We start from the raw sequence: 25,187 nt of genomic DNA, 5'->3' as shown, positions 1-25,187 counted from the left end.
GGGGATGCTGGGATCCACACTGCTTCCTATCCCGTCAGCTGTGGACAAAGGAGCCATTTGATTCCCTGGGTCTTTTCACCAGAGCTAGCTAGCTAGCTTTTATTTAGCATTAGGCTAAATAAAAATCCTCATTCATAGTTCCATGTAGGCCCATTTTCTAGGCTTTGACCTTTCCCACTGTTCTCCTTCAGACCCTTACCAATGGTCCAGGTCCCTCCTGAAGGACAGTGCCCCACACTGCTAAGCTTCCCCAACAAATTGCACAACTTGTAGAGCTATCCCCTTATTAATGCCTGCCTGTCTCTTTCAGGATTGGGGCATTCTTGATTGCCACTCAGTATCATTTACTATAATTCTTAGATCCTTTCCTAAAGAACTTCCAACTAACCAATTTTCCTCCATCTTGTATTTTTGCAGTGGAGTATTTTTGCAGGCTCTTATTGAAATAAATTAAAAACAAGCCCTCATGTTTGTGCTAGTTCCCCAGTTTGTTGGGGCCATTTGCAATTCTGATGCTGTCCTCCCACACATTTGCAGTCCCTTCTGGCTGGGGGTCATTTGCAGATGTACTGAGAATATTCTGTCCTTCCTTCCAGGTCACAGCGATGTGGCGTTGAGCAGAGCTGGCTCAGGACAAATCCCCAGGCAATACCTTTGCTTTGTGCATCCTTCCATTTTGAACAGTAAACAATCAATAACTCCTCCCCAGCTTAAGACACCCTGTCTTTCTTGCTTCCTCCTACAGAAGTTTAATCTACATTGTCTATCTGTAGCTTATATAAAAATATGAGAAACAGTGGCAGAGACTTAGTAGGTTAAGTATGAGGTTTGCCCTTCTCCCTTCACCACAAGGTCTGCTACCTTGTTGCAGAATGAAACGATATTGTTTTGATATTATTTTTACATGACAGATTCATGCACAGGGCTGTTCATCTCCTTCACGTCCTCCCTGACCTTACAAATCACTTGTTTATTTGTTCCAGCATTCTCAGCTGCCCTTTCATTCCTCACTCTGCCATCCTCCCCTGTGTTCTGCATGGGCACTGTCACTTTCCAATTGTTTTGTGCCTCTCCATGATTTCTCCAAGGTGAATTCCTAGTGATGCCCCTTCTGTGTAAAGCCCTATTGGGCTATTTACCTCAGAAACTAATTGGCTAATGCAATCACAGAGACCAGACTTCCTCAGGTACCCTTCAAACTCAGTAGCTGTGTGTTTTCTTTCTCTTTATGCAGATGGTGAATTACTTTCATCATAGGTCTTAATTGTTGTCCACCTACTGTGGACCTGTTGATGGAGATTATTGCTCAGAAGAAAGCCTCAAAATGATCAGCATTAGCCTCTGCCATACAGAGGTATGACACTCCTGGTTTTCCTCCAGTTTCCTCAGTTATTAGGGTTCTTAGGTAATTTCATGTAGAACATTCTGTGATTTCCCTGACCTTCCAGCCCACTTTGCAGAGTGACAATGCCTGACACAGCCCAGCTGGGAGCACAGGGGGACCCTGGGTTGGGCAGGCCAGGGCTTTGCTGCTCCAAAAGGCAGACTTTTGCTGCCCTCCTGCTCAGCCAGGGCTGCTCAGTGATCCCACAGAAATAAGCCTGTCTTGAGTCACCTCCATCCCTTGTTCTCAATCTATAGTGAGTTAGTGCAAACTAAATACATCACAGAGTATTCTGGTGAAAGAGACCCACAGGGATCATGCAGTCCATGGATTCTCAGATGACCTGGCCTTCATTTTCCTTTTAGGAGGCAGAAGGCAACTGGTGAATATCACAGACATCCCTTGTCCTCATGCTGAGCTGTTCTGTCACACGCACCCGTGTGCAGCACAGCCAAAGCTCCACAGCTGGGAGGAAATTACAGACAATGAAAGTCCTCTGGCCCAGACAGTCTTTGTGATATATGAAAGAATTGTGTTAATTTATATAAAGTGGCTTTTGCTAAGGCTGCTTCTACTTGAATTTGATTTTGAAAAGAAGAAATTATTCTCCCTCCTTAACGCAGACTTTGAAATGCTTATTGCATTCTTCGTTCAGGTCGCTCGGTACCTGAAGCATCCCACTGCTTTTCTCCTGCAGATAAAATGGTGCCTTTTGTTTCCCCTTGTTCAGGCTTGACCTCTCCTCTTACCCTGCCATCCACATCTCTCTGATGTCTCAGTTGTTGTGGGCTTAACTGGTGCATGAGGACGCCTTTGTGGAGGATTTAAAGGAGACCCTCTTGTAGGTCCTGACATTCCCCCTTTTAGTTTCAGCCCCTGGCCTCTCCCAGCTCCAGCAGGATCCTTCCCCCAGTGTCCCAGTTCAGTCTGATTCATCTTCCTTCCAGCAAATTTGCCATGAGAGGCTCCTAATCCTCTGGTTGGGGAACTTGCATTTCCCAGAGGGCACAGGACTAATGCCAGCTTTCCTGGCCAGCTGACTTGCTCTCCTGTCTGCTACTCAATGCATGAGCTAGAAAAACCTAATAAAACTTTTACAACTGCTACTCTTACCTGCTTTTCTCCCTGTGCCTCTTTTGTATCTTCCCTTACTTATAAACCTGACACCTAATTTTCTTTCTCATCATTCTTCTCATGCTTGTCACTTGCCCATTTTCAGATTTTTCTGCACCTGGTAGATTTGATAAATGGGAATTGGACTGTTAATGATTAGATAAATTTCTGTGTGAAGACAGGGTTAAGAGATCAGGATTAGCTAGTTCTGAAGAAAACTAGTTGCAGTTGATGTATAAATCAGAATTTCAAGTCAAAATTCTTCCCATTTGCTACTTTAAAAAGTAAAAGTACATGGAAATATTAAATTGACAAGAGAAGGACAACAATTCAAAAACTAGTTTTTAAACATATGTTATGGGTGCCAGGAACTTGCTAATTTTTGTCTATCAACATATAGTAATATCCATGGAAACAGGCATTTATTTATGTGGCTAATAAGAATTCATACAATTAGAGAGGATTTAATTAATAGAAGAAGTTTGTAAGACATAAGCTTAAAGCATACTCAGAGGTGTGTGTGTCCATTAAAATAACCCCCCTGGCTTCAAAGCACACAGCAGCCACTCATGGGAGAGAGTTTTGCTATAACAGAGGGACCCAGCCCTGCCCCAGCAGAGTTTCCTGGCTCAGGAAAGCTCAGGGCATTTTAATCTGGCTGCACATGGTTTTTTATAGGATGGGTAAAGTGGCATCTCTGTTTCAGAAAAGTTCGATGAGATCTCTTCATGAGAACACACAGATGGAGTTTAGTTTTCTGTAACTTTCAAATACAAATATAAATACACAGAATATGGCTCTGAAGGCGTCTGTGCTCTTTGCATTCCCAGGGCACACCACAGAGCCCTCCTGCATGGGAGAGATCATAAATGGCAGATCTCTACTGACCACACACCCTAAAGCATCTCTCTCCCTGAGATATATGCACATGTATATGAATATGCATGAGCCCTAACAAATATTTTTCCTATTGTCTTTTTTGAATATTGAAGATCAATATTTTTTGTCATTATTTTGTTTTTCATTACCTCTCTAAAGCTGATGTTAAGTAACAAATTATACTCAAAACCAACTACAAAGAGCTGTCACTGGCTGAGGTATTTGATTGAAAATAACCACAGCCATGGCAGCAATAGTATTGGTATTGGCAATAGAGTTATAAAACCAAGCACATCTCCAGAGGGCTCTATATACTGAGTGATCTAAGACTTGGATATCTTTTGTTGTGCAGCAAAATACCAGTATAACTCACTTACCACAGACAAGCTCGGGCAGACAGTGTGAGTCAGCCCCCAAAAGGTGAAATGCACTCTCATCAGCTGCAGAAACAGCTCCTGCTGGGTGTGATTTGTGGCCTGGCCACTCTCCAGTGCCATGCTGGGCATTCTCTGCACTGGAGTGCACAGAGCACCTGGGGACATCCCACCTGAGGTGACTGGAGGGACCTGCAAACACAGCAGGGAGGTGACCCTGCTGCTGCTCCACAGCCTGAGCTTTGTCCCCTCACTGCCAGCCTGGGGCTTGGCTGTGCAGGCAGCCACATCAATAATGGTGGGGGAATAGGTATTACTGTAAGTCTCTGATAAATAGTACAGCAAATAGGGGGCAGATAAGATGCTGTAATAAAAAGACAAATAGGTTACATGAGATAAGCTAGGAAGAAAACAAGTTAGATAGCTTTATAAATCACATCAAGGAGTTATGAGACATAGAGGTTTGATCTTTGCTAGAGAGGCTAATGGGGAAGTATGGGCAGTATCTACAGACAGGAGAGCTGGACACTGGTAAATGAGAGACACAGGATTACAGGAAATTATCTTTCCATCTTTATGCTATTTAGATCTGGCAGCTTAGGTAGATTTGAACTCATATCTATCCTGCTTTTATCAATGACTTGAGCTAAAAGAAGAGCAAAAATGTTCACAAAGGCCTTGAGGTCTCCACAGAAACTGCAAGTGATGTCAGTAGTGCTGGGAGCACATCCAGTATTTTGTTTCCCTTGGCTGTTGAATTCCATGTGCCTCTTGGTCCCTCTTGGTCTGGGATCACACCTCACACTGTCAGGAAGAAGGGTCAGGGATTTCATCCAGTGCCAAGCCAAAGGATGGACTGCACAGCTCCATCCATATGGCAGCAGACAGAAATCTTTGTGGGATCCTTTTTTGCAGGGATGTGGGGGCAGGTGAGCCATGAGCCAAGCAGGGGTGTTGTCAGATTTCTGAAAGTCCCTCTGCAGCTGATGTGCTTCATCCCTTTTTATAATCTCCTTGAGCTAAAGACACATTGATAAACTGTCTAGGATAAATAGTGTTTTCCAGACATTACCAGACAGTGGGGAATTTTTCAATGATCCTTTGTCACTGTTTAGGATCAAAAAGGTTTGTACCCATTGAAATGGGAGGAAGAAAAAGCTTCTTGATATTGCAAAGAGTGTTTAAGTATCCTATTGTTTAGTTAACATGTTTTGACAGATTTGGTTTCAAGATGCATAAAAGTGTAAAAAACCACTGTTATATAACCCTCATCAGTCAACGACTGAAATTTAGATTTACTTCTTACTGAACAGAGCTATTGTGTTCTACCATGGAGCTAGTGAAAATGCATAGCCATAACAGTGCTTGGATTTAAAACACAATATACCAGGTGGACTGGCATGGAGTGATCAGAATACTAAGTGTCACTTGTGGTTTGCAATGAGCCTGAGAGATTATTTGTTTTAGGAAGAAAGATGAGTAGGCTTGCTGTAAAAGTGTGAGGCATCTCTGATTGGGGTACACGTGGTCGACAGGCCAAACATCTTTCAGGATGATGAAGTGGGATCAGACACGGAAGCTGGATCGCTTGTTGTGGTGATGCTGCTGCTCCCTGCGTGCCATGGCAAGTTAATCTGGTTCAGAAGTAGCTGGGGGATGAATTTTGGCATTTGGAGTATGTTTTATCACCTGTTCCCCTTCTCTGATTTCTCTATTTGAAGAAGGTCTGTGTGTGAGAACAGTCCCTCTGAGCTTTGATCTGCCTCAGGCTTTGCCCTAATGTCACTGCAATCTCTACCACACAGAACAGAATGCTTTAAAACAGAACATGGCACAATCTTCACCAATTTTGAGCTGGGTTTCTACTGCTGTTTGATTTTCCACATTCTGTACATTTCCACATGACCTGTACCTAGTACCTGCTGTGTTTGGGCTTTAGAGGGGAGTCTCAGGGGACCCTGCTGACTACTGAAACTCCAGCTTCTGATCTGGTCCTTGCCTTGCTCCCAGCAAAACAAAGGTGATGTGCAAGCATGCCATGTAAACAGGTCACTTGCATAAGAATTCATCATTTTGAGCCTTTCCCATGCAGTGCAGACTTTCCTAGCCTACAATGGGAAACAATAACAGCAGTGCTAAACAATAATGTTTGTAAAATGGCAGCTTTTGGCTAACCAAGCTTCCCAGTGCTGTCCCTCCTTGCTGGCAGGAGTATCTCCTGGAAGACTGGCCAGCCTTGGCTGCAGGGACGTGCTGCTGGAATACACAGTTGGCAGAAAACCCTACTGGGAAAAGCAGGCACAGCTACTGATTTGGATGGAGTTACACTTGTTTTCACTTGAACAGAGCTCGATCCCCAGCTCTGCAGCAGTATTTAGATTCCTGGTGCTTTGCTGTGTCTGCCATTTGCTCAGGCCACCTACACACAGAGGCAGTGCTGCAGCTCCTCAGGGCTTACAGCAACCTTGCTAGTTAGGGTTTTGTATAGGGTTGCCTTTTCCCCCCGCAAAATGTATTTAAACAAGTAGTAGCACTACGGTCTGCTTTTTTACTGAGCCAGTAGCAAAGGAACTAAGCACAACAAGAACAGCAGGAGAAACACAAAAAAGATGTGGGGGATTAAACAACAGGCATCTTCTCATCTTACCAGTGAAGCTTTAACTGAAATGTCTTTACAGAAAGAATTTGAATGGTTCTGATTTTACACAGAGTGACATTAAAAATAAATGCAATATTTTAAGCATTGTAAAATCTCTTTTACTGGACTAATTCAGGCTCTGCCAGTAGGCAAGAATATACACTTTCTCTTGTTTGCAAGACAGTGGTGTGGGTATTCCAGGGTAAAAGGGGAATGGGCCTGATGGATGGAGGCAGAGTTGCCACTGGTGTGTCATAAGTCCTCTCGTAGCTGCTAATGAAGAGGTGCTTGCTGCTGCTGTTTGTAACCAAGAAGGATGAGGGCTCCCCGAGGCTCTGATTCCTGTGCTCCTGGCCATCCATAACTCTCAGTGTAGCAGCATGACATGAGCAAGAAAATGAAAAGGAAAAAACATTGGTTGTCTATAAGCATCTTTGAAAAATTGATCCAATAAAATGTTCAATGAATATATTCACAAGTAATCTATGCAGCTCTATGAGCTGAAAATAAATATTGGAAAGAGGAAGGTCAATCATTATATACCTTGTTCCAAATAAATCAAATAAGCTGTCAGATCAATTATTTGTCCAATATGAATTGAGCAATTTTTGGTCTCCTCTAGTAGTATGTCAAAGAACCACATAATTAGCATTAGCCTGGCTCACCAGTGATGTTGACTTGGCCTTGAAATTCTGTAAGCCACGTTATTAAGCTGCTCAGACTCTTCAGGAATTTGTTTGTTTGGTTTGGCCCTGCATTGCCAGATGTCCAAACAGATGCATGTCATTGCTGGGTTTGCTCCTGAAGAGTTCCATTTTACCTTCTGCCCTTGGCAGATCCTTCACAGCAAACTGCTGTGAACATCCTCTCATTTGCTTCCATTTCCTGTAGCTGATGCCTTGAAGATTTCTATTCCTTTGTCTCCTTGTTGCCCTATTTGATTCACTTATTAGCCTGTAAATGTCCCTGGGAACTTAGAAATCTTGCCTACTAGAAGGACCAGTGACTCATTATTAATAGAAATTTATTTTAAGAACTCATTTGTATGTTTTGTTGGTAGGTTGTCCTCTATTCTTAAGAATTCATGTCTGCTCTAATTTGAGAAAATACTTTGATTCTTAATTTTGTGCTCAGTACTGGGATGCTAACTGACAGCATCTCGTTGCTTTTCTTCCCATTTTAATATACACAGCATTTTAAGCCAAATCAGGAAAAATCACTCATTGACTGTTTAACCAATGACTTCAGTAGAAGCTTTGCCAAAAGAAGATGAAAGGTTTGGGCCAGTTACCAGTTTCAGAATTACAGAAATACTGGAAGGCCTCATACTGTAAGTCTCATGCCTTAGACAAGCACAATGGGGCACAAAAGACTGCCCAAAGGACAAGGTACCAGGGAGTTTCATGAGCAGAGGTGGCAAAGGGGCTGCAGGATATGGGAAGGAGGACATACAGACTTGGGAAGGAAGATCTGAGTACAGAAGTAGAAAGGAGACTTTGAACAAATGGGAAAATCTCTCAATTCCCAGCACCCACAGTATCATCTTCTGAGTCAGCTTCTCATTTCAGTTGACTTTCTCAGAACTTAGACTCATGTACATGTAATATTTGATGACTTAGGCAGAAATAGGTCTATTTTCAGAGCTGATCTTTGCATTACATATTGGATCCATTATAGATTCTCTTCTACTTTAATGAAAAACCTGCATGAATGGCTTAAAAAATGAAAAGAACTTACATCATAAATCGGACTGAGGCACTTGCTTGAGAATTAGCATGAATATGTAAAAACTTCCCCAATCAAATAAATGGTAATAGTAGAACTATTCTAATATCTCAGCATAAATAAAAGAGATGTAAGTGCACTCTGCATTCTGTGGCATTTTGTGCATCTTTGTCAGAGGTAATATTTCCATAGTATTTAAAGGAACATTCTGTCTTTTTACGCAGGGATGCAGTCTGACATGAGAGCAAGTCCTGATTAATCTGAGTCCTTGGATCAAGAATTTATGGCTTGTGTTCAAAAATATTTTAAAAAGTAGTTCTACTCTGGAGGAGGTACATGGAGCTCTCCATGACTCGTGAACAAGTGCATGGAAGCAAGTGCTGGAGTGAACTGTATACTCACAAGGAACTGTTCAAAGGATGAAAAAGTGGCATAATCCTGCTCTTGGGCAGTTTTTTCACTCCAGACTGTGGCTCTGCATTGTAGTTTTCAGCCATTGAAGGGAAAGATCACTAAGCAGAATGAAATAATTGGGTCAGAACTGTGATTACAGTGTAGTTCTGTTTTGCTAGTTAAGCTAGTATTTTACAAAAAAGATTTAAGAATTCTGGATTGGTAACAGAAATTAACAGACAGAATGAGAACAGCAAACAAATTAAACTTGGAGCCACTCTATTTTTCTGTTTTATTTTATTCCCTGAGGCTTGCTGGGCAGTACAAATGTTGCCTTGTTGACACTCCTATAGCCAATAGCACCTTTTCTGTGCTTGATATGGGAACAAGTCTTTTCCACTTACCTGGGAGAACAGCACACTCAAAGTAAAACTATTATTTATTTATAGAACAAATGGGAAGGTACTTAGAGAAGATCAAGTATGTAGAATGAAATGCCAAGGTTTTCTTTTGCATCACAGATGGAAGTGATTTGCTGTCATCCCTCATTTGCAAGATCCTCATCATTGTGGATGTTCTAACCCATCCATCCCCATGCAGAATATCCAGGCCTCTGTGTGCTGGGTTGTCATGGGTACCTGTGTGTGTCCATGAACTCGAGCCTAAACAATCACATTCCTACACAAAGAGAAATTCTCTTTTCATCAAAAGAGCTGAATGTGGGCTCACACTTCTCTCTGTCTCTTCACAGAAGCTTGTTTTTTACTCAAAAGCAGCAAAATAGAAAAGATTTTGCAAAAATGTCAGCATAGCTGCAGCTTTGGAGTGGGGCTGGGGGAGAGGAAGGTTTTTTTCCCCAGAGGAGGGGTAGAATGACTGTTTTGGTCTCACAACCTTGGAGAAATGAAGGACCCTCAGAAAATTTTGTAGTTAGTCCTGCCTGTTGATCACTCCAGCATTTATGGTTGTAGCCAAAGCACTGACTGAGTGCCTACCACCAGCTGCCATCTCCTCTCCCTCTCCTAGAGCAGGGGAAGCAGCAGATTGGAAGTAAATCCTCACAAAATGCAGTAGCAAGTTTCAAGCTTTCTGCCCCCTGTTCCACCTACTCTAGAGATATTTCCCAGCCTGTGGCCCATGGGTTCCCAATTTTGATGGAAAACACAGGCTGACTTTGAAATGTGACAGCGATTCAGAGGGAGGGAGGAGAGACTGCCAGATGGCTCTGCTTTGCACCTTCTTCAGTTTGCAGGATAACACTTTGTGATTTGCCATAAATTTATCGTTTTCTTCTGTGCTCTGGAATGAAGCTAAACTTTTGGACTCTTGGTTCCATCTTTCCACCTAAGACCAAAATGATGCAGCATGGTGGAGGGAGGAGGAAGAATGTCTGCTCTTGTATGTGCAAAGGGAATAAATGGGGGGTGTGCAATGGAAAGAAGGAGAAGCAGCTCATGAAGAATATAACCAGCAGAGCTGGAAACACCCCCTCACTGCCCACAGGGAGTGCCACACATCTCATTCCTCTGAGAGTCTGCCTGAAGGTGTCTTAGATCCATGAGACCAGAAGGAACTGTTTATTGATGTGATCATAGTCTAAGGTGGAATTGTAGCCTGAATTGATGAACTTTTGGAGGTATATTACTTGTTACTGTACAAATCCAAATGACACTTTCTTTGTTAATTTTTTTTCTCTCTTCCTGCTGGAGCAGCAGAAAATGGTGAAACAATTTCAGTGGGACATGGTGGCCACTAATCTTCACACCAAGAGACAGCGGGATGTGCTGTGCTTTCAGATCTGTGCTTCAGTGTCCTCCTTTGTCCTTCTGGCCTCTCTTCAGGGCTTCCATGGAGAAAATTTTAACCATGCTTTAATTCACTTTCACACTGTAACTAGTAGGAGTGTGATAATATCACATGACATAATTATTTTTGGTAGTTTCTACCAGGGACTAAAGAGTAACAAGACTATAAATACTCATTTCATGACCTTAATACAACCCTTCTAGTTTATGAAAATGTCAATTTTCTTTTATGGTAATTTTAACAAATATAGCACATAGAGCAGAAACTTGCAGTTGGGAGCTCTGATTTTTTTTTAAGTTCAAGAGAAAATTCAGTACAGAAAACTTGTCAATAGGAGGGGTTTGGAGCATGTGTCAACATTTGCAGAGAAACTAAGTTTATGCATGTAATTTCCATATTCTGATTGAATTCTCAACCAGACTTTTAAAATTATAGTCATAAAATTTGCAGTGAGGTTGAGTCTCTTCCAGGTTCAAATCAAGTCATGTGCATGCACTGGGTTGTTTAGCAGGACAGTGTGGCTCTACCATCCACACACAGAAGGAAGAGCTTCCCACAGCTTTCCCCCCTCCATTTTGTGTCTGAATTCTTCTTGTGTAACTGGGGGAAGGAGGAGCTCAGCCCAGGAGATGTTCTGGGTTGTTCATCAGCTCCGTCAGTGTTCTGCTGCAGCTGAGGAAGGATTCATGTTCCTGCATACCCCCATGCAAGCACCCATTTCACTTCAAAGCAGTCCCCCTAAATCCTACAGGTCCTTGTGTCTCCCCTATCTGTGCCTTTCCCCTTGTCTTGGTGCCTCTGCAGCAGCACAGCACAGCATGAAGTGTTCTGTCCCCAGGGAGGATGAGTTTTTGCAAAGCCAGTTTTCTGTCCATCCCCCAAGCTGAAGGGTGAGCTGCTCTGTGTGCACATCTCCTTCAGCCATCCCGGTCAGGCAGGTTGGACCAGAGCTGGATACTGGCAGTGGGACGAGCAGTGAGCTACACTTAATAGTTTGCATGTGATCTAGATGCACTTTATCATTAAGTAAAAGTTAAATATTTGCTGGTTTTGCTCTCTGATACCTATGCACCTTTTCACTCCAATGTTACTGAAGTGGCTCCTTCAGAGCAGACACCTGTAGCCACTTGCCCTCTGATAGGGCATTAAGTGCACAGAACCCAGTAGCTGCTGGCATTTCTCAGAGAAGCTGCTTTGATCAGGGACAGCTCATCTTAGGTGTAGCTATCAATTTACTGTAAATGTGCAAGCAATTTCACTTCTACTCAGAAATGTATCTAAAGCATTAACTTGCAAACAACTGTATGTGCAGAAGTTTAGTTTTCTCAAGAGAGCAACGTGCAAATGTGATGAGATAAGATTAATTAAATCCTTTCTATCTGCTCCTGTTTTAAAAGTTCTTCAATGCTACTGCAATGGCTAGAATCACAAATCTGCTTTTTCTATGGAACATATCTAAATGGAAATAAAGATAGGTACAACTATATGTACTGTGCTGCACATGTGGGCTCTGGGCAGGATAATTGCTTTAATGTAAGAATTCATACTTTTTAGATAGTACCTGCTGTATTTTTGGTACTCCGATAGGAATTCCAGACTGAGAATAAATCCTTTCTCTATTCAAATCCTATTCAAATGAAAATTGTAATTTAGACACAATGACATGGTTTAAAATAATCTGTGTAGGTTGTAGCAAGAGTCTGTCCTTAATAAAATATTGACCTCAGTCTTATTTGTCACCTTTAACAAGGTTTTCCTTGCAAAGGAAGAACTGTCTCCAGAAGGTCTAGTTTAAACAATAAAAGTGGATAAAGAGGCTCCCTGTTTTCCAGACTGAGTTTGTTTTATGAGAGTAAATTCTATTAAGTCTGAATTTAAACAGAAACTCATCAGGAAAACAAGTATCAGTTTCAATCATCTAAGAGTTTAGTTTGCTTGGGGGGATTTGGAGGTTTGTTTTATTATGAGACTTGGTGGCAAACCTGGTAGGACTAAAAATTGGCAGGTTTTGTAAAAACAAGCTCAATTTCTTTGAACTCTGTCTCAAAAGTGTTTTCAGCTCCTGGAGTAAATTAAGATGGTTCATTTGAAGCAGGAGGTCTTCTGATTGCTCTTTCCATAGTTCTGAGCAGTCTGTCATGGGAATCATCACAAGTGTGCTTGGCACTGGGCAAGGCAGGAGTTTCCCAGGAGCCTCCTGCCGTGCTGGCCACATGTGGCTGACAACTGCCAGCCCTGGTGGGGATGGATCCCTTCTGGGAAGGGCCCCACAGAGCCTCAGCACTGGGCTTTAGACACAAAGCAATGCACACACTTGTGGCACTCCCCTCGGGCTGGTGCCAGGGTGTGACCTGGCAGTCTCAGCACTCTGACCTTGCAGAGGTTCTCCTGGTGAACATCCGTGGCTGGAGCCCTTCCACAGGGGTGTCTCAGTGCTTAGAAAACTACACAAGAATTCACTTCCAGCTGAGATGCTGCTAAAATATTTTTAGCAGAACAGACTGATTTCAGAAGAGATGGGCATTTAGGCAGGATTTTCAGGCCCTGGTTTCTTACTACAGAGGTAGGCAAGGCAGAGAAAGGAGGCCAGGATTGCACAGGTCTCCCCTGCTGCCATGAGTTTTCCCACAATAGATCCATTCAAATTTTCTTTTTATGAACTGCTGATGGTTAGAAGGCAAAGGACTTCTTCACCCCAAAAAGGATTTGAACTCACATTTCCCACATTCAAGAGGTTCTGCTGAGGCCTGTAAGATTAGGATCATACTTGGAGCTGCTATTCTCCAGTTAGCTTTCTCTCAGTAGATTCCATGTTTGTCCACAAGTGAACAAATAAATGTTGTGCTTCAATCCAAACCCCCAGTGCTTGCATGTGTGAAAGAAGCTGCTCTTGCTGCTGCACAAGCCCTTGGCTACTGCACTGCTGTGCCACCAGTCAGTCAGGATATATGATTATATATATGATATGAATAGCAAGAAGCTTTCCTCTTTTGCAAATGCCAAGGGTAGGGGGGAGGTTTGGAAATTACACAGCATTTTTGTGACAAATTGATCAAGATTTAATACTTCTTAACCATTGCGTCATGTGAACAAAAGGACTTTATTTTGTATATTAAACAAATTCTGGTGAGTGGCATCTGTTTCTCTTTAGCCCTCAGGGCTGATCCAGCACTGCTTTTCCTTAAGCTTTCACAGCACTGCTCTGTTGCAGTAATGCTGGATAATACTACAGCCAATATTGATTGTTCTAGGACTACAAAAAGTAGTAGCTGATGCAGGTACTTTGATCATTTCACTTCTCCATTGAATGAGTGCTGCTTTCATGAAGACTTTAAAAAAACCCAAATAAATAGTTCTAATCAAAGAACACAGGTGAGAGTCAACTGTGGTTATGAATGTGTAGGCAAGAGCAGAAATCTTGCACCTGGTATGGGCAGGCTTGTGCATTCATAGCACTCAGCCTGTCTGTTTATCAATATTATGATCACTTAGGAAAAACTGCATTTCTAAACCCTTAGTTTTGATTTTCATTGTTTTGTCAGCAATTTCTATATGATTGGCAGAACTTTGGATATAAAAGCCTTCTTTAAGCACAGAAACATTAGCTCAATCATGAGATTTTATAGCTATTGCAGTTGTATCCTTTTCACTTGCCACCGAATGATGAAACACTGGGGATTCCCATTTTCAACTTGTCTAGAAAAGGCAGCAGAAGACTTGCACAGATTTGTATCATCTGCTGTGCATTTTGTGGTAACCTGGTGCACACAGGCATCACGAGGAGCTCGAGGCCTGCATGAACCCTTGAATGAATGAGTCCGTGAATATTTCCAAGACAGGGCAAACAGCTGAGTTAGTGAGCAGGCAAACACCCCTGCTCAGCTGGTGTGTTGTGCTGGCAGTACCTGGAGTGTTGTGTAGCTCAGTCTCGACTCCCTGTGTGGAACAGCCTTTTTTGCTGTTGACTCTTCCAAGTGATAGCAGAGGTTTTACACTGTGTGTCTGAGCACATCCTTAATTATATTACTCTTTCTCTGCTTGCTACTGGTATAGTGAAAATATATTTTCATTTCAGTGATTGAAGTCTTTGTGACGTCTAACCAGTGCCTCACAAAATAAAACTGGTGCTCCTTTTATCTCTCCAATATTCCTTTAGAAATCTGATTGTCTATTTTTTCATTTCGTATGTACATTGGCTGAAAACCTTAACAATATTGCACTGCAAATTTTATCTCTTTTATGAGGTAGACTGCTCCAGTGGCTTTCAAAATAACAGTTATTTCTTCTGCAAGTCTTTTGCTTGAAGACTTAAAAGTCTTTGTGTATCTACAATTACCATCTATTAATCCAAGATTATAATCAATATAATGTCTCCATGGTGTTAGAAATGGTTTGAATGTCTTCTCTAATTTAATCTCATCTGCAAAATTTGAAATGTGAATTTCAAGCCCATCAATCATATCATTTTTATACATGATAGTACAGGGGGAAGATGGAGTTCAAAAGTTCAGGTGTGCAACTTGTTTCTAAGGTCTTTTCGGGTCACATGTTATTTATGCTTTCTGCTTAGTACTTCTACGTAGAGCCCCATTAGTTATGTTGGATACCTTGGAATTCTATTCTGCTGGATTTTTAACTCTTCTGGTATTTTTTTTAACAGAAGAAAATCATTTTTTCCCATCATAGAAGAAATCAGGGTAGAAGGGTTAACCAAAGCCGTGGATCAGCTGAAGTCTTTCAATGAATTTCACTGAGTTTGAGATCTGCTCTTCAGAAAGGGAGATAAAACTGAGGTGGAAGCTCATTGCCCTCAGCAGCCAGGACTGAAGAAGGCTGAAAACAATTGGGTACCTGTTCTCCCTTCAGTGTGGTGTAGCTGGGTTTGGATAAGTGGGTGAATAGTATTTTATTAGAAGTACTTCTGGAGTATGTGGAGCACTTGATATTTGCATATCCTACCATTCTAGCACAAATATATTCACCTTCAGAACAGTAAGGATAACAGTGTTCACTTGGAGATTTTGATAATTGGATTTTCTGGAAGTATTTGCTGCAATAAAATAGTTCAAATCATCTCTCATTTATTTTTCTAATCTGAATTTAAGTTTCTCCTTTTTGTGGTTTTTTTTAAGGTCAAATTGCTGCTGCATATGTAATGTGCATATGTTTGAGAGGAAACCTCTGTTCTTACATTTGGATTAATAATATCCCTGAACTTCTTCCACCTGCAGGTGAGGCAGCCCTGTCACCCAGGTACCTGCCTGTGGGCACCCACACATTGCTTGCTCCTTCTTGTTGGCTTTTTAAGGAAAGACCTATTGGTCAGATTGTTTTGGCTTAGATCACACAGCTTCAGCCAGAAAAGCAATGATATTCATGTTCTGTTCCCCAGGAGCAGCTGGAAATGCCTGTTTGAACAGAAAATACTGTCTGTACAAAAGCTGCCTCCAGCACAGGGTTGGCTGGGAGCAATTGCTGCTCTCAAATGCTCACAAGGAGATGGGAGGGTGGGAGGGAAAGGGGCACTGCTGCCTGTTTGGTGTCTGTGCTGCTGGTCTGAAGGAGAGGCTTGGGGAAAAGGAAGGGGGGAAAGGAGATCCTTAAACTGATGAGGAGTTGAGCCTGCATTTGATAGTGTAGAGATTAAAGGTTATGTCTCTACGTTCCCACTGATTTTACTGAGGTCACTGGAACCTCTCAGGGACTCAGCTGTCTGCCCAGGCACAACTAATTGCAGGATTGAACCCAGCTGATTATATTTGAATTTGTCTTTTTAATGGTTACTCCATTTTCTGAAGCTCTGTCATGTTAGTAGAAATCTAGCATTTTTACTAAATCTATATTTTGTGTGATCTTGGATTCAGAAGAGAGCTTGTTAAACTTCTATTTGTACTGTTCATCCCATCGAGGTTGCTTACCATTGCTGCACAAGAAAAGGAAACAAGGAAACATATCAAATGAAAAAATCCTTTTTATAGTTGCCAAATGCTTGTATTTTGTCTTTGTATGATGTGTTGTCATTCATCATTTAACCTTGGGGAAATCATGGGTACTCTAACAATGTAAGAGGCCAATAAAAAAGAAAATGATTTCAGTAAAATTTGAGCTAGGGATATGTAAAAGAGAAATGCCCCTGGGTAATAAAAATTACCCATGCATAATGGCTGTGGATGTATGAAGCAGGCATGCTGTACATACCCACAGCAGCTCAGCTGCAGCTGGCCCTGCTCAGCAGGCTCAGGTGTGCAGAGATGATGGACAGAGCCAGAACAGGAGGTCAAGCGGGAAGCGAAGGACTGGGGAGCCAAGTGCTCAGTAAGTGCTGGCGTGTCTTTGCCCATCTCTGTCGCCTTTTGTTAGAGCTGTCTCCTTTGATCTTGCCTTTCTCATTATTACTCTCTGCTACAGCATTTGGGCTCAGTTCCAAGGCTGAGGCCTGCTCCTGCTGAACGTCTCCCGTATCCTTTCCCTGTTAGCCAGCCTGTCTCATTAGAGCCTGCAGGGCGTGTGCTGTGCCGCAGCGATGGCATTGCTCTCTCCTGCTTTGCTGCACTGTAGGGGCTGTGCTCCATTTAATAGTTGGGTACATTTTCTACTGCCATCCCCTTTGGACTTGGCTGGTAGAGCTTTAGGAGGCTTCTTAATGTGCAGCTCCTTAGTCTTCACTTTTAGTTTTGTGAGGACCTAGCCCCAGTCTGTGCCTTAGCCAGGGCCCTTAATGTTCTGAACAAGAAGGGAGTTTTTTACAAAAAACTGCTTTTCCAGCAAGTCTTGTTCTACAAATTGCAATCCCAGCAAATAGTGTGGCTTCTGTTGGAGATCTGAAGTTTACTGGATATTTCCATTTTAAACTTTACATTTTTGTTTATTGCACTTTTTATTGTCACTGTCTCAAGCTAGCAAGGGGCATAAATTAGGGGTAAATGAATAGATTATTGGGTGACTGGGGCTATGTCCTTCCTCTTGGCCAGAAGTTACCAGACAGTGAGCATTTGAGTGCCTTGGGCTATTTCCTGCCTGTCTGACCAGCTCCTAACAGGCAAGAGTCACATGCATAAAAGAGTCACTGTTACAAACAAATCATTACAAAGGGGTGGTTCTGCCAGCTAGCCCTAGGAATGTGGGAAAGGTCCTGAACTTTGGCACTGGAGTTAGAAAAGTCTTCCAGAAGCAGTAAGTTGGAGCTCTTGCAGCACATAAATCTCCTTGCAGGTAAGTCTAGACACGATCCCTCCTCCTCTTCTAGTGCACATTACCCCAGTGACTCTTTATTAATAGGAGTCTCCTTCATTTCCATGTGGCATTTTCCATTTGCAGTGACACAGAGGATTCACAGTGAAGGCCAGACCCTTCTCCACAGCAGGCTCTGTATTTATTGGCTCCCTGACCCCCTGTCCCCCACCTCCTTGTCCACTACAGAAAATTCAAGCTTTTTGTCTTGTCTTCATCAATATAGCCTGTCATAGCTTCTAGTGTGAGCAACTGTGAGTTTTCTCTTTGAATCAGACTGTTGCTGAATCAGGTTCTTTTATCTCCTTTTTCTCATTTTAAAAAGGTTTAGTTAATCCTGCTGGCAGTAATATTTGTGCCAAAAAGCTGAGTAAATGAATCTGTGATGAACTCTGTGACACTGCATCTGATTTCCTCCAATACTAAGCTAGGTGCTTTAAAAATAGCTGGGGTACCAGTCTGCTCCAGCACAGTCATTTCTTGTGCCTGGAGCAGAGACGTGCCTGAAGAATCTAAATTAGTAACAACTTTGCTGACTTGATTCCAGCTGCACCAGCTGTTTGTTTAGGTAGCTAGCCAAACAGCAAACACCCACAAAGCTGTTAACTCTGCAAACCTTCAGTAAGTATTTCCTAAACTACTGCTGACAAATTTCTGATGGGACCTTAATCTCTGTAAAATCTATGGAATGATGTCAAAGCACCATTAGTCAGCGTGTCACCGGGCTGCTTTGTGGTGTGGCTCAGTGATTTGTTTTCCCATTCTTACTGCAGAAAAGTCAAACTGGGAAGACTTTACCCAGCAAGGGAGATGGGCACAGCCTGCAGCAGTGATGAGCTGGTGGATAGTGCCCCAAGGTGTGCTTTCAGAAAGAAGCCTGAACCTGAAGAAGTTTTTCCTTCTCTGTTTTTTATATCATTGGAAACAAGTGAAAATTACCTCTTTACAGTCTTGGGAGAGCAACATTTTTCCTTTTCTGCCCTTACTCATACAAGAGCAAGGGTGGTATCACCAAAGAGGTGCTCTACAGTTAAACGTGCAACCAGCAGGAAGTAAATGCACAAAGCCATGTCCTAAGTGAGCACTGTTAGGTCACGTTCAATATTGGAACTGTTCTGGTTTATACCTGCTTTAGACCTCCTGATGCTCAGCATAAACCTCTAACAGTTCTCACTGAGAAGAAGCTGGGGCTGGAGGGGAGCAGGCTGCCTGCCACAGCAGCATCCCAGGGTGAAGCCTGCACATTATTGCTGCTTGGCATCGCCCCAGTTCTGGGACTCGGTGAGAACCCACACAATTTTCTGAAGCTGAATCCTTTTTTCTCTGGCCATCATATACCGTGAGCCTGGACTAGAGAAGTTATTGCTGTCAACAGTAACAGACGCAAAAAAATTACCACTTTTCCTGAAAATAAAAAAAAAACAAACCAAAATAACCCAACACCTCTCCTGCCAGCCTACAAAGCAATGACAGCAGGCAACAGTTCAAACAGGGCCCTTGCATACAAACAAACAAAGATGCCTGACAGGGCTTGAAGCAGAAACAATGGCACAGCTGTACCTCCACATCAGTGAAATTGTATGAGCCTTTTTATTTCCAAGGATGCAGACAGATGCCACCTGAAACACAGGATGCTTGGAAATACCACACACACACAGTTTACCACACATCATCTTTGAGCCTCCCTTCTGAATCTCCTTTGCACAAATGGCATTAACACTGCTAGTGCTGACAGGAACCAAGAGAAGCTGTCCTCACAAAAGCTTAAACTTGTACAGAACCAAAGAGTAGCTTAGCAAAAAAGTGTTTTTGAGGTGGCAAATAATAATTTCTTAGAAATCACCTCTATATTAATGACTGCAAAATTAAAAACAGACAATGAAATTTGAATTTAGAGGCTAGGCAGCAAAATATGGTGACTGTAGATATTATTTTTCTTGCCCCAGGTGACTCTCATTGAGCCTAATTTTCATGCAAGCATCCAAGTCACCTTGTAGATACCTGTGCCCAGTGTGACTCGTGCAGGGAGGTCCAGCTTGTACCCTTGGAGAAACACTCTGCAAATAAGGGCTGTCTCTGCAATAAACTGAATCACACTCTCATCAAACTGGTAGTCTTTGAAAAATGCCTGGATATATGACCCGTTTTAAAAATAAATGTTAGTCAGTTGATTCATTAAAAGGCAAAGAGGCGGATAACATCCTTGGTGAACTTTGTGCTTTTGGCAGAGTTTCCACTGCCTGGAGAGAAGCTGTGTAATGTCTTTAGGGGAGAGAGTGGTTGTGTAAAACAGTCATTTTTTTACAGTTCAAAAGATAATTGAACTCTCTGATTCACAAGCTCTAGTTTTTTATCCTCTCTGTCCTCTAGTATGTTATTGCACAGCCCCCCTGGTCCCTGCTAAGCTCCCAGGTTAAAGCTGGCTCGTGTGAGGGGGCTTTGGACACTGGGTAGTGTATGAGGTCTGACCAAACTGAAAAAGTGCTGAAGTCCCAGGACATAGACTGTGATTAGATAATCTCATGGCCAGTTGCTTATCACTTGGGGTTTTTTAGGTTTAAATTGAAGGCAGGAGCCAGCTGGGTTAAATTTCCAGTCAGATGTGGAGGAGATTCGATGAGTGGTTTGCAGGAAAAGGAAGTAATTTATCTCATCATCTGCAGTTGGCACTGAGGGCCATGGCTGGGAGGTGCTTTGGGGAGCATCACTGATGTCTTTTGGCCGGGAAGGGCCGAGTTCACGCGGTGGCAGACGTGGCTCCATGGCAACCTTGCTGTCATTGCTGCACTGACTGTTGCCACTCGGCAGAGCAGCACAAGAAAGGAAAAGGAGCAGTGGTTCCTGGCATTAGAGGGCAGCATCATAAGCATGCCTTTCTTTCCTAGCAAGGAGGGTAGGACTTTTTCAAGCAGAAAAAGAAATGCTGCCCATGCAAAGCCTGAAAGAATTAATTTCAGACAATTCTAATATATCTGTGTAAGAAAGAGCAACTTCTTCATCATTAACAAAATACTGATCTTGCTAAACCAGTGGCTTACAATTTTATTGTAAGATTTCAGAGTGGAAAATGCATTCCAGATAAGCAATAATTAAAGAGGATTTTCCTACCAAAAAAAGTGAGAAATCTAACTTAAAATTAGTGTGAAGATATGGATCTTAATCTGCAAAAACCTGAAGGCATTAATATTTTGAGAAAATATCTACATATGCATATTATAAGCTTGTTTGGGGATTTGTTATGCACGGGGTGGAGAGTATATTATGCAGATGCTAATGAAAAAAAAATAATCTTTGTAAACATATTCTGTATTAAAGCTGTACAATATATTGCAAGAGTTCAGGTAAGTTCAAGGTAGCACAGGGAACTTGCAAGAGAAGTGGTGCTTTCCTGTTGTACAAATGGTACGTGTTCATATGTGCAGGCTGGAGAAATTCTCTGTAACACAGTGCAGAAGCTCCATCAGCCTCTTCCCACGCTTCTGCTGTAGAAGGTGTGCAAAGCCCCTTGGGTTGTGCCCTTCAAAATACAGCCAGGGAGCCACTCACTGTAGAAAGAGGCTGTGCTTTTGAAAGTGAGAAATGCTGAAGAAATAGACCATGAGTAATGTGAAGGAATTCTGTTCTGAGATGTGGTGTCTGATGTAACTTCGGTGGTGATGTTGGGGTAATGGCTTCAGTGATGCTGACTACATTCATGTCCCAAAGCCACTGTTGCAAAATTTCACTACAGGATGTTCATTAAAAAACTTACTTAGAATAAACAAAAACGTTCATCTATCAGGCTAACTAGTATCAGTTATAAAAAAGGAGATACAGGATAGTGGCTTATCTCTTATATCTGGCAATTAGCCATGACTGAACTGCACTCATGTCCCATTTTTAATGCAGTACAAGTACACCTGACTCTTTAAAACCAGAAAGGAGTCACAGTGCTGGGCACTAGGCAAAGGACACATGACAGACATAAACTGTGCTTTCCTGGCCTGTGGGTTAGCAAAAAACATAATATATGAGTAAACAGACTGAAAAATCATTGAGAAGTCTCCTTTTTTTGAAGCAAAGCAATATGCTGCAATACACAAAAATTGATTCTTTCAAGCTTCCAGAGATATTAGAGAAGCATTACAGAGAACATCACATTTGCCACCAATTCTTAAAAAAACCTGACAACTCAAGCCTCTAAAAAAGGAAGCCTTTGAAGCACTTTTGATAGTACTGTTTTAATACATTTTGATGAGATAGGATTTCCTGTGCAGCAACTTATAAATACTGATGGGCATATTGATTCAAATAAAACAATTACAGTCTATACTAATAAACTTAAAAAAAACCCATACATTTTTGTGAAGATCAAACAATAGATGGAGAAGGGACTGTGATCCTTTATGGGCACATTTTGAATATACTAGATTTTCTTATTCTTAACTGAAAGTCAATGGTGAGAGTAATGAGATAATGTAATGCTTTACCTTTCTTGTCTTTCATAATAATTTAGTTCAAGCAAGCTTTAGGAAAATCACACTTTTATTTCAAGAGCCAAAAGATCAATACAGCAGTATACATTTAGTGCTTGAGGGAAAACTTACTAAAAATCATTTCATGATGAAAATGCCAAAGGCAGATGTTTTTGTTCAATCTGTTGCTTTGAAGGGACCTTGTAATCTTAATTCCACATTAAAGACTTATGGCCATTATATCAAAAAAAGGCAGTAGGGGTCCCTGTAGAATGATTCTGTTAAAAAAACCCCACAGTATTAACACATTTTAGCATAGCAGTCTGTATAATTACTTTGGCCTAACAGCTGATCCTACAATGTATGGAAGACTTTGACTCAAATACATACAAAAGCTATTCTGTTCTTTACCTAGCCAGTGCTCCCCCATCCAAATGAAGAGGGTCAGAGAGTGTTTCAGCCAACAATGTTCTACCTTCCATATTTTTGGAGGAACAATCAGCAGAAAAACAGATCAAGCTGAACTTAGAACAATTCCTGTGCTGATGAATCAGCATTTCCCATTTCTGTTTTTGTGGTGGCATGTATGATATGAAAGCTTTCTGGATATTTAGAAAATCAGTTGAGACTTGTATTGAAATCATATATCAAGTAAAGATTTGCTAGGGAGGGTGACCTTAGTCACTGAGCATTAGACACTGTTCCCCACTTTGTGTCAAGGTATTGGCAGCTCAAGACCTCGTGCTGCGGTACCATGTTCTCAGGGTGGCTCTGTGATCCTTCACAGCAGTCCCACATGATTTGGTCTCTCAACAACTGCATTTTCCCAAAGTACGAGAGAAGTTCAGACACTGCAACAGTCAGAGAGGATTTAGCTCCAGTATTTGACACCACTCTAGGCTGGAGGGCAGAAGGAGAATTGATGCTCCCCAAGCACATGTGACTACAGCTGCAGCATCCTTCCTTTTCCACTAGTACGTATTTGGATTGCATCTGCCCTTGCTAACTTTGTATTTTCATCTATTATACTCTAAAACCAGGAGCAAATCCCTTGACATGTATTCACAACACTTGTGTAATTTTCATGTAATAAAAGGAAGTCCATTAATCTAACATTATTTATTTTCAACTGAGATAATAGAAGCAATCAGCACTGATGGTGCTGGACTCTAAGATCCTACCTGGACAGCAGTATGAACAGTTGAAATACAGAGGGCTAGTGCAGAATCCCATCACATGTTGCAGTCTTGCATCTCTTGTACATCCAAACTGCTACAGTGGGAATTTTGAAGCTGCCTGAATTGCAAAATCAGGAGAGAGGATGTTCTTGCACATGGAGAGAGTCCTACAGGGAGGTAAGTGACAGTAATGGTCAGTCAAACCTTGGTGTAGAGGGAAGTGTTCTAAACTCAGCCTTTCAAATATTCAGGTTTAGTACTCTCAATTGCAGAGTCAATTGCAGCATGGAGAGAATCAGAATTGCCTGTGTGTGCAATAAAGCTGGGCTTGCTCCCAGTCTGGCAGCCAGTGTCATTCCTGTGGCTGGCATTTCAAGTGTAGCCACCTTGCAAATGAGTTTAAGCCATGCACAGTGTAGCAGTTCCATTGTTTCAAATCCTGAGACAGAAGAACAGGATATTTCTTTCCCCCTAATGAATGTAGTCCTATTTTCTGCTGAGATTTTATACACTGCAGGTAACTTCTAGATGTGGTGATTGTTTTTGGAGGCAGGTAAAATGACCAAGAAGGAAATGAAAATAAACAGGACGGAGTACCAGAAAACCCATTTCAGAGAGCAGATACTACAATGCAGAGGACAAGTGTAGGGGTAGGAAAGGGGAGCAGGGAAGGATGAATGCCCGAAGCCACTAATGACAGTATTTGGAAGAGTGCCTTGAATTAAGTATTGTTCCTTGTCACATGTGCAGTTAATGAAAAAAAACTTTTCATTATATATTTTGTACTAAAGGTCTCTGACTCTTGGACGCAAAAACATAAAGAGCTAGAGAATTACTGCTTGACTTTTCTAGTTTTATTTTACTATTAAATATTAAATAAAATTATTCTAGTTTTATTTAATTTACATGTGCCTATCCAGATTTCTCGAAATCAATCTTTGCCTGTCACTGCCCTGCAGCTCTGACACACCACTCCAGAGCCAGCTGTGCATGAGTAGCTGCAGTTTTCTCACAACTTCTAGAGGACAATATGACCAAATGAGAAAAAGGGGCTTAATTGTGCACATCTCTTAGTAACAGTGCACTGATTTCTCATAACACACATGAACTTTAAGCTCCATTATTTTATGATCATACTCTGCCTTTGCAGTGCCCTGCATTCCTCTTTCCCGAGCGTTTGTGGTGCAAATATTTCAGGTATCGCTTTGAGATCAGTGCCAGACCAGCAGAGCAGTGGCATTATTGAGCAGCCCTAGAGCAAGGATGTACAGTATTTCCAGGCAGGGAGGGTTACCTGCCCGCCAGAGCTGCGTTTATCGCTGCACACAGCAGCGGACCCAGCGAGCTCTGACCTCTCGTTCTTATCTGGTGTTTCATGCTCCTGCCTATTTGCTTTTGCAACTGCATCGAGCTACTTGACATGTGAACCCTGGACTATGATCGTTTCTTCAGGCATCTTGTAATCTCGAAACAAGAAAAGTAATTTTGAGGCAAGAACAAGTAATTTCGGGTTCTGATGAAATCTGTGTGAATAGGGAAAAACGAGCAGAGTGGAGGGAGCCCAAGGGCTGGCGATGGCTCCAGCACACTATCCCCCAAGGCGCTTCTGTTAAACACCTTCACCACTTCAAAATGCAGGTGGAAAACATCTCTTCCAGGGATTACAGTAGAACTGCACACAAAGTGGATTTCTGAACAACCATTAATTGAGGAGAGGTCAGCAGTAGGGAAGCAATCCCTGTAAAAGGTTGTATTTACATTACGTTACATTGACTTCGAGGCCTGGAATTGCTCCTTAGAAGCCAGGACGCGCGGAGAGGGCCGGAGATGTTCCCTCAGGACGACATCCCCCGAGATCGGGAGGTCCCGGTGCGGTGCCAGCCCGGCTTGTGGCGGGGCGGCGGGGCCGTGAGGGGAAGGCAGCGGGGCCGTGAGGGCAGCGCGGGTCCCCCGTGAGGGGAAGGCAGCGGGGCCGGGAAGGCAACGGGGCGCGGCCACCCTGAGGGCAGCGCG

At 42.3% G+C, this 25,187-nt stretch overlaps 1 protein-coding gene across 3 annotated transcripts in view; it reads left to right on the top strand.

Moving 5' to 3' along the window:
* PEPD (peptidase D) overlaps positions 1 to 25,187 on the top strand; it is a 200,164-nt gene that overhangs the window by 28,895 nt on the left and 146,082 nt on the right. The window lies entirely within an intron of this gene.

The sequence above is a fragment of the Taeniopygia guttata genome, chromosome 11 (assembly GCF_048771995.1).
Source record: "Taeniopygia guttata chromosome 11, bTaeGut7.mat, whole genome shotgun sequence".
Taxonomy (NCBI): Eukaryota; Metazoa; Chordata; class Aves; order Passeriformes; family Estrildidae; genus Taeniopygia; species Taeniopygia guttata.
This window is presented reverse-complemented; position numbering and strand designations above follow the sequence as displayed.